Consider the following 13939-nt stretch of genomic DNA (forward strand, 5'->3'; position numbering starts at 1 on the left):
ACTTTGCTGTACAGCAGTAATTAACACATCACTGTAATTTAACTATACTTCAATTTAAAAAATTATTTTAAATAGTACTAACATTCACATTATAGGGATCCCATAAGGAGAAGAGGGAGACAAAGGGGTCAAAAATGTATCTGATGAAATTATGGCTGAAAACTTCCTAAACCTAAAGAAGCAAACAGATATTCAGGTACAAGAACCACAGAGTCCCAAAGAAGATGAACCCAAACAGACACACACCAAGACATGCCATATTTAAAATGGCAAAAGTTAAACATAAAGAGAGAATTCTAAATTAATTGGTCCAAGATGGCAGAGTAGAAGGACATGCTCTCACTCCCTCTTGCAAGAGCACCAGAATCACAACTAACTGCTGAACAATCATCGACAGGAAGACGCTGAACACACCAAAAACGATACTCCACATCCAAAGACAAAGGAGAAGCCACAATGAGACGGTAGAAGGGGCGCAATCACAATAAAATCAAATCCCGTAACTGCCAGGTGGGTGACTCACAAACTGGACAATACTTATAACACAGAAGTCCACCCACTGGAGTGAAAATTCTGAGCCCCACATCAGGCTTCCCAACCTGGAGGTCCAGCAATGGGAGGAGGAATTACTAGAGAATCAGACTTTAAAGGCTAGTGGGATTTGATTGCAAGACTTTGACAGGACTGAGGGAAACAGAGACTCCACTCTTGGAGGGCAAAGACAAAGTAGTGTGTGCATCAGGACGCAGGGGAAGGAGCAGTGATGCCATAGGAGACTGAACCAGACCTACCTGCTAGTGTTGGAGGGTCTCCTGCAGAGGCGGGGGGGTTGCTGTGTCTCACCGTGAGGACAAGGACACTGGCAGCAGAAATTCTGGGAAGTACACCTTGGCATGAGCCTTCCCAGAGTCTGCCATTAGCCCCACCATGGAGCCCGGTTAAGCTCCAGTGTTGGGTCGCCTCAGGCAAAACAACCAACAGGGAGGGAACCCAGCCCCACCCATCAGCAGCCAAGTGGATTAAAGTTTTACTGATCTCTGCCCAGCTGAGGAACAGCCAGCTCTACCCACTACCAGTCCCTCCCATCAGGAAACTTGCTCAAGCTTCTTAGATAGCCTCATCCACCAGAGGGCAGACAACAGAAGCAAGAAGAACTACAATCCTGCAGCCTGTGGAACAAAAACCACATTCACAGATAGACAAGATGAAAAGGCAGAGGGCTATGCACCAGACGAAGGAACAAGATAAAACCCCAGAAAAACAACCAAATGAAATGGATATAGGCAACCTTCCAGAAAAATTCAGAATAATGATAGTGAAGATGATCCAGGACCTCAGAAAAAGAATGGAGGCAAAGATTGAGAAGATGCAAGAAATGTTTAACAAAGACCTAGAAGAATTAAAGAACAAAAAGAGATGAACAATATACTAACTGAAATGAAAAATACACTAGAAGGAAACAATAGCAGAATAACTGAGGCAGAAGAAGTGATAAGTGACCTGGAAGACAGAATGGTGGAATTCACTGCTGCAAAACAGAATAAAGAAAAAAGAATGAAAAGAAATGAAGACAGCCTAAGAGACCTCTGGGACAACATTAAACACAACAACATTCGCATTACAGGGCTCCCAGAAGGAGAAAAGAGAGAGAAAGGACCCGAGAAAATATTAGAAGAGATTATACTTGAAAACTTCCCTAACATGGGAAAGGAAATAGCCACCCAAGTCCAGGAAGTGCAGAGAGTCCCATACAGGATAAACCCAAGGAGAAACACACCAAGACACATAGTAATCAAATTGGCAAAAATTAAAGACAAAGAAAAATTGTTGAAAGCAGCAAGAGAAAAATGACAAATAAAATACAAGGGAACTCCCATAAGGTTAACAGCTGATTTCGCAGCAGAAACTCTACAAGCCAAAATGGAGTGGCATGATATATTTAAAGTGATGAAAGGGAAGAACCTACAACCAAGATTACTCTACCCAGCAAGGATCTCATTCAGATTCCATGGAGATATCAAAAGCTTTACAGACTAGCAAAAGCTAAGAGAATTCAGCACCACCAAACAACCTCTACAACAAATGCTAAAGGAACATCACTAAGTGAGAAACACAACAGAAGAAAAGGATGCAAAAACAAACCAAAACAATTAAGAAAATGGTAATAGGAACATACATATCGATAATTACCTTAAATGTGAATGGATTAAATTCTCCAACCAAAAGACACAGGCTCACTGAATGGATACAAAAACAAGACCCATGTATATGCTGTCTACAAGATACACACTTCAGACCTAGAGACACATGCAGACTGAAAGTGAGGGGATGGAAAAAGATATTCCATGCAAATGGAAATCAAAAAAAAGCTGGAGTAGCAATACTCATAGCAGATAAAATAGACTTTAAAATAAAGAACGTCACAAGAGACAAGGAAGGACACTATAGGAAGGATAGGATAGTGATCAAGGGATCAATCCAAGAAGAAATAGCAATTATAAATATATATGCACCCAACATAACAGCACCCTATACATAAGGCAAATGCTAACAGCTATAAAAGAGGAAACTGACAGTAACACAATAATAGTGGGGGAATTTAACACCTCACTTATATCAATGTACAGATCATCTACACAGAAAATTACTAAGGAAACACAAGCTTTAAATGACACAATAGACCACATAGATTTAATTGATATTTATAGGACATTCCACCCCAAAAGAGCAGATTATACTTTCTTCTCAAGTGCACATGGAACATTCTCCAGGATAGATTACATCCTGGGTCACAAATCAAGCCTTGGTAAATTTAAGAAAATTGAAATCATGTCAAGCATCTTTTCCAACCACAATGCTATGAGATTAGAAATAAATTAGAGGGGAAAAAATGTAAAACACACACACACATGGAGGCTAAACAGTACATTACCAAATAACCAAGAGATCACTGAAGAAATCAAAGAGGAAATCAAAAAATACCTAGAGACAAATGACAATGAAAACACGATGATCCAAAACCTATGGGGCACAGCAAAAGCAGTTCTGAGAGGGAAGTTTATAGCAATACAATCTTTCCTCAACAAGCAAGAAAAATCTCAAACAAACAATCTAAACTTACACCTAAAGCAAAGAAAGAAAGAAGAACAAACAAAACCCAAAGTTAGAAGAAAAGAAATCATCAAGATCAGAGCAGAAATAAATGAAATAGAAACAAAGAAAACAATAGCAAAGATCAATAAAACTAAAAGCTGGTTCTTTGAGAAGATAAACAAAATTGATAAAACTTTAGCCAGACTCATCAAGAAAAAGAGGGAGAAGACTCAAATCAATAAAATTAGAAATGAAAAAGGAGAAGTTACAAGAGACACCACAGAAATACAAACCATCTTAAGAGACTACTACAAGCAACTCTATGCCAATAAAGTGAACAACCTGGAAGAAATGGACAAATACTTAGAAAGGTATAACCTTCCAAGACTGATCCAGGAAGAAATAGAAAATATGAACAGACCAATCACAAGTAATGAAATTGAAACTGTGATTAAAAATCTTCCAACAAACAGAAGTCCAGGACCAGTTGGCTTCACAGGTGAATTCTATCAAACATTTAGAGAATAACTAACACCCATCCTTCTCAAACTCTTCCAAAAAATTGCAGAGGAAGGAACACTCCCAAACTCATTCTATGAGGCCACCATCACCCTGATACCAAAACCAGACGAAGATACTACAAAAAAAGAAAATTACATACCAATATCACTGAGGAATATAGATGCAAAAATCCTCAACAAAATACTAGCAAACAGAATTCAACAACACATTAAAAGGATTATACACCATGATCCAGTGGGATTTAACCCAGGGATACAAGGATTCTTCAATATCCACAAATCAATCAGTGTGATACACCACATTTACAAACTAAAGAATAAAAACCATATGATCATCTCAACAGATGCAGAAAAAGCTTTTGACAAAATTCAACACCCATTTATGATAAAAACTCTCCAGAAAGTGGGCATAGAGGGAACCTACCTCAACATAAGGCCATATACAACAAACCCACAGCAAACATCATTCTCAATGGTATAAAACTGAAACCATTTCCCCTAAGATCAGGAACAAGACAAGGATGTCCACTCTCACCATTATTATTCAACATAGTTTTGGACATCCTAGTCATTGCAATCAGAGAAGAAAAAGAAATAAAAGGAATGCAAATTGGAAAAGAAGAAGTAAAACTGTCACTGTTTGCAGATGCCATGATATTATGCATAGAGCATCCTAAAGATGCCACCAGAAAACTTCTAATCAATGAATTTGGTAAAGTAGCAGGATAGAAATTAATGCACAGAAATCTCTTGCATTCCTATACACTAATAATGAAAAATCTGAAAGAGAAATTAAGGAAACACTCCCATTTACCATGCAACAAAAAGCATAAAATACCTAGGAATAAACCTACCTAGGGAGACAAAAGACCTGTATGCAGAAAACTATAAGACACTGATGAAAGAAATTAAAGATGACACAAACAGATGGAGAGATATACCATGTTCTTGGATTGGAAGAGTCAACATTGTGAAAGTGACTATACTACCCAAAGCAATCTACAGATTCAATGCAATCCCTATCAAATTACCAATGCATTTTTTACAGAACTAGGACAAAAAAATCTTAAAATTTGTGTGGAGACACAAAAGACCCCAAATAGCCAAAGCAGTCTTGAGGGAAAAAAATGGAATTGGAGGAATCAGACTTCCTGACTTCAGACTATACTACAAAGCTACAGTGATCAAGACAATATGGTACTGGCACAAAAACAGAGATATAAATCATTGGAACAGGATAGAAAACGCACATATGGTCAACTAATGTATGACAAAGGAGGCAAGGATATAAAGTGGAGAAAAGACAGTCTCTTCAATAAGCGGTGCTGGGAAAACTGGACAGGTACATATAAAAGAATAAATTTAGAACACTCCCTAACACCATACACAAACATAAACTCAAAATGGATTAGAGACCTAAATGTAAGACCAGAGACTATAAAACTCTTAGAGGAAAACATAGGAAGAACCCTCTTTGACATAAATCACAGCAAGATCTTTTATGATCCACCTCCTAGAGTAATGGAAATAAAAACAAAAATAAACAAATGGGACCTAATGAAACTTTAAAACTTCTGCAAAGCAAAGTAAACTACAAACAAGACGAAAAGTCAAGCCTCAGAATGGGAGAAAATATTTGCAAATGAATCAATGGACAAAGGATTAATCTCCAAAATATATAAATAGCTCATGCAGATCAATATCAAAATAAAAACCACCCAATCCAAAAATGGGCAGAAGACCTAAATAGACATTTCTCCAAAGAAGATATACAGATGGCCAAGAAGCACATGAAAAGCTGCTCCACATCACTAATTATTAGAGAAATGCAAGTCAAAACTACAATGAGGTATTACCTCACACCAGTTAGAATGGGCATCATCAGAAAAGCTACAAACAACAAATACTGGAGAAGGTGTGGAGAAAAGGGAACCCTCTTGCACTGTTCGTGGGAATGTAAATTGATACAGCCACTATGGAGAACAGTATGGAGGGTCCTTAAAAAACTAAAAATACAATTACCATATGACGCAGCAATCCCACTACTGGGCATATACCCAGAGAAAACCATAATTCAAAAAGACACATGCACCCCAGTGTTCACTGCAGCACTATTTCCAATAGCCAAGTCATGGAAGCAACCTAAATGCCCATCAACAGACGAATGGATAAAGAAGATGTGGTACACATATACAATGGAATATTACTCAGCCATAAAAAGGAACGAAATTTGGTCATTTGTAGAGACGTGGATGAATCTAGAGACTGTCATACAGAGTGAAGTAAGTCAGAAAGAGAAAAACAAATATTGTATGTTAACGCATATATGTGGAACCTAGAAAAATGGTACAGTTGAACCAGTTCGCAGGGCAGAAATTGAGACACAGATGTAGAGAACAAACTTATGGACACCAAGTGGGGAAAGGAGTGGAGGGCGGTGGTGGTGCTGTGGTGAACTGGGAGATTGGGATTGACATGTATACACTAATATGTATAAAATGGATAACTAATAAGAACGTGCTGTATAAAAAAATAAAATTAAATTTTAAAAAAAGAGATAATTCTAAAAACAAGAGAAAAACAAAGAGTCACATACAAGGGAACCCTCATAAGGCTATCAGCTGATTTTTCTTCGGAAACTTTGTAGGTCAGAAGCGAGTAGAATGATATATTTAAAGTGCTGAAAGGGAAAAACCTATAACCAAGGATTCTCTACCCAGCAAATTTATCATTCAGAATTGAAAGAAAAAGAACTTTTCAGACAAAAAAATAAACAACTAAGAGTTCATCAATTCTAAACTGACCCTAAAAATGTGTTAAAGATGTTCTCTAAGTAGAAGAGAAAAGCCTACAACAAAAAGGAAGAATTTACAGGAAAGGAATAATCACATTAGTAAAGTCAAATACAGTATGTAGTAAAGGCTGTGGATCAACCACTTTAATAAACTAGTACAAAGATTAAAAGACAAAAATTTTGTAAAATCAACTATAACTACAATAAACAGTTCAGGGATAAATATGAAGATGTAAAATATGACATCAAAAATACAAAATGTGGGGGATTTCCCTGGTGGCACAGTGGTTAAGAATCTGCCTGCCAATGCAGGGGACACGGGTTCAAGCCCTGGTCCAAGAAGATCCCACATGCCACGGAGCAACTAAGCTCTAGAGCCCGCGAGCCACAACTACTGAAGCCCGTGTGCCAAGGGCCCATGCTCCGCAACCAAGAGAAGCCACCACAACGAGAAACCCACGCACCGCAACGAAGAGTAGCCCCGGCTCGCTGCAACTAGAGAAAGCCTGCGCACAGCAACGAAGATCCAACACAGCCAAAAATTAATTAATTAATGTAAAAAAAAAATACAAAATGGGGCTTCCCTGGTGGCGCAGTGGTTGCGAGTCCGCCTGCCAATGCAGGGGACACGGGTTGGTGTCCCGGTCCGGAACGATCCCACATGCTGCGGAGCGGCTGGGCCCGTGAGCCATGGCCGCTGAGCCTGTGCGTCCGGAGCCTGTACTCCGCAACGGGAGAGGCCACGACAGTGAGAGGCCCGCGTACCGTTAAAAAAAAAAAAAAAAAAAAAAAAGTGGAGGAGGGGAGTAAAAATACAGTATTTTCCACAGCATTCCTATCACCTGGTCATGTAAACAATGGTTGGGTACTTCAAGAGATGGAGCACTCCAGAGTAGCCCAATCGTTCCATAGATTTTATTAGTAGAAACTTTTTCCTTTGTCCATTAAAATCTAACTCCTATAGCTTTCATCTTACCCTTAAGGACCATAAAGAATTAGCCTTTCAAATACCTAGCAAAAACTGGCAGAACCTTTTCTCTCCTAGCTACGTATTCCCAGATCCTTCCGTTATTCCTTAGATAATATATTGTTTGGTTTCTTCATCCTCATGTCCACCATCTCCCAAACACATTATTTATCTCTTTCCCTTTTGGGGAGGTGGGAGAGTACCCAAAACTAAATGCAAAGATGAGGTTTAACCAGCACAGACAGCAAGCTTATCCCCACTTCTGTTCTAAACACTGTTTCTTTCACCCAATTAACATTGTATGCATTTAGACACACCCAAGATTTAGAAGGTGGAAGCGAGGTGAAGTCCATTTCCCTGAATTCTGCTACTGCCACTGGTTAAGTACAATTGTGGAGACTTTGCTTTTTCCACAGCAGATGAAAGTTTCCTAATCACCGGCTTTATGGGCGATTAAAGACAACTGTGGAGACCTCCGAAGTGGCTTCCCGATTCCTGTTTTGAAGTCAGTGGTTCCGGGGCGGCCTCCCAATACCTCTCCTTGCTGATCCTGGCTGAAGTAGAAGCTCCCCTGGCAGAGCAGTTCCACCGTGTTGTTCTAAGAGGCATTTCTAGAGGTCCAACCTAGAGTCCGCTGCTCCAGCACATGCGCCAACTGTGTAATGACCTCATTCCTTACATTAAAGCTCTTGCTGCTTGAAACGGACAGAGTGCTTTCTGTTCCCTGCAACTGTATGCTAACCATTTTGAACCATGAGTAGGATTTCACAACACAGTAAATTTCTAGCAATTGAAAGTATTGCTTTATATTCACATGTATGTAATATCCGTGGGGCTGGAGTGTGGATGGACAGATAGATGGACTCGTGGATGGATGGATGTGGGAAACACTATCTTCCTGTCTCCATATGTTTAACCCATAGAGTCACAGGGTAGCCACACTGGCTGGCATCAATATTCCTGAGCAAAATATGTAGTTTGGCTACAATTATAAATCCCACTGTATTGATCAGGACTCTTGGTTACAAGGGACAGAAACACACCTCAAAACAATTCAAGCAAAAGAGGGAGATTAATAATAATTGAACAGCAGAAAGGGCAGGAATGGATATGGTCTTAGGGACAGCGAAATCAAGGATCAAATGTTGTTAACAAGTCTCTTTCTTCACCTCTCATCTCTGCATCTCTCTAAATGTTACATATATTCTCCCAAACTAGCTTACCTAACAGAGTGGGGTACATGGCTGCCGGTTATTCCAGATTTATATCCCAAATGCTCCAAAACCATAGAGGAAAATGAAGGCCCTCTTCTCTCAATTGAAATTTGGAAAAATAAAAAATAAATAAAAATTCTGAACATGGTTTGAATCTTATGCCCATCCCTTGGACCAAGCACTATGGCCTGGGAGTGAGGCACTATTGCTAGCCCAGCCTGGACCACAGATCATCCCTGAGCCTGGGGAGTGGAGTCTATTAGCAGGATGAGGCAGAACAGACACTGAGCACACAGAGCAAGACTCACCCCCAAACCTGAAGATGTTCTGAATGATTCACTAATTGTAGCTGTGAGGCTTTTAGATGTTCACTCTTCTCAGAGGATTTAAAACCATCACATGACCCCTACACTGAGAAATCTGCTTCAGTATTATTACTCTGGTGAACATGTTTTGAAAGATTTCATCCGTGGAGGATTACTGTCATAAGGTACTTATGTCAAGGTTAGCTATTTGTCTACATCAACCATTTAGAATCTAGAAATAAGAAAAAGTAGCCTTTGAATAGGTAGAAGGGCATTTTAAAAATCAAATTATAGGGATGGTGAAAAAGTCTGGAAATAAACACTAGTCATGGTTATACAACATTATGAATATACTTAATGCTACTGAATTGTACACTTAAAAATGGTTGAAATATTAAATCTTATGCATATCTTACCACAATAAAAAATTTTCATACAGCTATGCATCTTAGTTATTCATTTATGAATTCATTTATTTTACTTTAATCTCAAAGGAAATCTAGAATGTACAGACATATCCATGGAATAATGAGATCCAAAATGCTAGTGTTGGAAAGATCTCAATGCACTCAGCTCTCCAAGTGGAAATCCATGATGCCATAGAATTCCTGGGCTAAAAGTGTTAGCACAGATCATCTAGTTAATCCTCCACTTGTCACTAAAGAGCATTTCACTCCATCCATCCAAGACACCTAATTCATCCTCGACACAGATGCTCAACTGGTTTAGAAATGCCACTGATGGTAATTGCCCTCCCTAGGCTTCATAAGCAAAACTTAGGTACAGCCCAGACTGGAAAGAAATTCTTATGGGGAGGATGCTGGTACAATGCCCCCACCCACTGCTACGTCATCATGAGCCAGTAGGCGTTTTCCTCCCAACCCACAGAAACATTATTAGAAGAAAAATGAAGCCTTCCATGTTCTTAACCTTAAGGACCTGAGACTGTTCTGTAAGAGGAAAGAGGAGGCATAATGTTTTTCTTCCCTAAATAACAGGGAATGATGAGCTCAGAGAAGGCTAAACTGACCCTGACCTGGTGAAGTTGTCTGTGATCATTTGAGGTTGTAGAAACAGAGAGATTAAAAATTCAATGCTATGGTCCTATTTCCCTCTGTCAGGGCATTAGGCTTTTAGATAACTATTCATGTCTCCAATGAGACAAAGGCTGTTATGGAGAAGCCAGCCTTCCAGAAAGAATTAAGGACATCTACAGAATTGGGTTAAGTCAGACATACTCTCTGGTCAATTGGCCATAATGTATCATCTTTCATGTCCTTCTCATTTTTAGCTCTCCTGGAACCTCTTTTTTTTTTAAAAAAAAAAAAAAAAAAAAAAAAAAATATTTTGTTTTATTATTTATACACAGTACATGACAGAGAACTAAGAAAGTAACTAGGAGAAAAAAAAAGAAAGTAAAAATCCCCATTATGCATTCCTTTGACAGATATTTACTGAAGGCTCACTACATGCCAGGCTGATATAACAGTTACCTATCACTGTAACAAACTACCTCAAAACTTAGTTGCTTAAACAACCATTTAATCTTGCTCATAAATTTTGTGGGTCAAGAATTGGGGAATGACTCAGCTGGATACACCTGGTGTTTATTGGGCTGGTGCGCTGGACAGGTGACTTCCAGGATGTCTAGAACCTCAGTGGTCCTTGGCCATTCTGTCTCTCTGTCTCTCTCTTCCTTTCCCTCCCTCCCTTTCTCCCTCCCCATAATGTCCCATTCTCTGGGCCTCCTCCACTTTTTTTTTTTTTTTTTTTTTTTGCGGTATGCGGGCCTCTCACTGTTGTGGCCCCTCCCGTTGCGGAGCACAGGCTCCGGATGCACAAGCCCAGCCACCATGGCTCACGGGCCCAGCTGCCCCGCAGCATGCGGGATCCTCCCAGACCATGGCACGAACCCGTGTCCCCCGCATCTGTAGGCAGACTCTCAACCACTGCACCACCAGGGAAGGCCTCCTCCACTTTTTTTTAATTTCTCACAGCATGGTTGTCTCACAGTAGTCATACTCCTTAGGTGATGACTAACTTCCCCGCAGGTAGTATTCTAAGAAACCCAAGTGAAAGCCTTAGCACTCTCTGAACCTCGCTTCTGCCACATTTTATTGGTCAACGTGAGTCATTAAGACCAACCCAGATCCAAGGTGAGAGGAGGAACAGACTCTACCTCTCTATGGGGCTGTGGAATGCAGACCCAGGGAGGGGAAGACTTTATAGTGGCCATCTTGGAGAGAGGCTACCACACATGGTGCTGTAAGAACCTAGATATAGTCTCTTCTCACAGAAAAAACAGGCAACGCAAACAAGTCAACAGGTCATCCCAGGGATACAAGAGGTAAGCCGTGGAATAGGAGCACATGGAAGGAGAACCCAACCCAGACTTGAGAGGTCAAGAAAGAATTTCTGGAGTAGAAAATACTGAACATGAGACCTCGGCCAAACTTGAAGGGATTGTGTGACTAGGAGAACAGCAGAGACAGTGTTCTAAAAGTTGGGAACAATATTCTATAAGACCCAGGAGAAAAAGAGAGAGAAGGAGCATTTGCATCCAAAAACCTGAAATAATTCCAATGTCAGAATAGTAGGGTGAAAGGGTATGAATGTTAAGAGATGACATTGAAGAGAAGAGACCAGAACATAAATCCCCACTCTTTTCTATGTAAGGGTAGCTGTGCGTTTAAAAAATATTTTGTGTACAAAAGTGGGTTCATGCCATTCATAAGGTTTTGTGGTCCACATTTCATCACTTTATGTTGTTAACATCTTTTCCTTCTCAATAAATGCACTTCTAAAATATCACTTTAAATAAATGTATAATATTCCTTTATTAGCTCTATGTTACTTTATTTAACCAATCTCTTATTGCAGGACATTTAGAGTATTTCCAGTTTCTTTTTACACTTATCCTCATAGCTAAATCTTAACATTTTTAATGATAACTTCCAAGATACAGAATTTCTGGTTCAACATATATGAATACTTTTTCTTTTTTTTTTTTTTCTGCGATACGCAGCCCTCTCACTGTTGTGGCCTCTCCTGTTGCGGAGCACAGGCTCCGGACGCGCAGGCTCAGCGGCCATGGCTCACGGGCCCAGCCGCTCCGCGGCATGTGGGATCTTCCCGGACCGGGGCACGAACCCGTGTCCCCTGCATCGTCAGGAGGACTCTCAACCACTGCGCCACCAGGGAAGCCTTATATGAATACTTTTTAAAGGTTTTTGATACATGGTGCCAGCTCATTTTCCAGAAATTTATTAATGTTTAAAATCCCACCAGAAATGTAAGAGAGTACCTATTTCCCTATATGCTTTCCATCAATAGGAAAAGTCATTTTGTTTCTATTTTTTTACCAATTTGATAAGTTTCTGTTTACATTTCTGTAATTACTGAGGAAATAGAATTTTTTGTATGTGGGTAGTTCTTTTTTTGTAGGCTTCTTAAGATAATAAACTTATCAAAAATAGATAAGTGGCTAGACTTCAAACTTTAAAATGTTATGAAAAATTTAATCTGCTAGTAAATTTAAACTGTAGTTTGACAACACCTCTGTCTTTCTTTCCTCTCAAGAACTTCTCTGTTTGACCTGTTCTGAAATTGTCCCTGTGACTTTTTGGTATAGAAGGAGGAGAGAAAGTCAAGGGTTGTGACTAATCAGAGACCCAGGCTAAGTTCAATTCCAGTTAAATAGGTGAAGTGGGGTGAGTGGGGGGCCTTATTTCATTCACAATAACTCATTGGCTCCCTCTTTTAATGTATTTAATGATCCTGTGAGCTTAATGACTGGTGCAATTAAAGTCACCCTACTTAAGCATTGTGAATTACATTATGCTCGTTAGAGGCTGCCTTTGATAAAACATAAGAGCAAGTCATCTCTTTTACATCATAACTCATTTTAAATATTGCTTTTCCATATCTGTCCTTGCCCAGTTGATTTATTACCCAGTACTCCCAAGAAGTGTAATAAAAAGAAAGTTAGGATTTGAGTGATTCTTCCAGTGTCTGGATAAGGAGGCAGCTAAGGGGGAGATGGCCTTCTGATTAGTTAGCCTAAAAATGGGGATGGAAGTGAGGGTGGCAAGCAGGAATTAAAGTAGACGAGTTACACAAAAGGAAAATATTAGCTTTTTGTGGCCTCCCTGCCCTTCCTCCCTTTGGATGGAAAATCAACAAAAGCCAGGTCTCCACTAGGAAGACTTGAGAGATTTACTTATCCAGATAAACCAGGGGAATACATCTGAGAGCCAGGACAGGGGACAGGCACGCACACACACACACACACACACACACACACACACACATTTAACTTAGCTTTGAGTTTCTAATTCACCTCAGGAACAAAAAAAATTGGTAATATAGTAACACACTGGACCTAGATTTCCTTTTCCATTTTTAATGTATGCTTGACTTATTCTTCAGTTTCAATATATCAATACTTCCTTACATTACTGTGGTCTGCAGAAGACTATTTCCTTCTTAAATTGCTATAATAGACATCTTAGATATGTCAGCTGCTTAAATCCTATTGTTTCTTGGGAAATAATAATAATAATAACGGGCTTCCCTGGTGGTGCAGTGGTTGAGAGTCCGCCTGCTGATGCTGGGGACGCGGGTTCGTACCCCGGTCCGGGAAGATCCCACATGCCGCGGAGTGGCTGGGCCCATGAGCCACGGCCGCTGAGCCTGCGCGTCCGGAGCCTGTGCTCCGCAACGGGAGAGGCCACAACAGTGAGAGGCCCGCGTACCGCAAAAAAAATAATAATAACAACAACAGCTCACACTTTTATACCACTTGTGGTTTGTGTTATTTAAAATTAATGTCATTCTCATCAGGATTATATTAGTGGCACTAGATCATCCTTACAGAATATAGCACCTATAATTTCATTGCACCAAAACCTCTAGAAATAAGTTACTAACATTAAATAAGTATCTGTGTCAAAATAAGGTTGATCCAAAAACACCTTCTGTAGAAAAAAGTAAAATCAGCCGAACAGTTTAAGTTACAAAATATAGAGTGAAAACAAAGGGCGCTC

Source organism: Aethalodelphis obliquidens, unplaced genomic scaffold (assembly GCF_003676395.1).
Source record: "Aethalodelphis obliquidens isolate GAN/ISIS:26980383/991018 unplaced genomic scaffold, ASM367639v1 scaffold46, whole genome shotgun sequence".
Classification (NCBI taxonomy): Eukaryota; Metazoa; Chordata; class Mammalia; order Artiodactyla; family Delphinidae; genus Aethalodelphis; species Aethalodelphis obliquidens.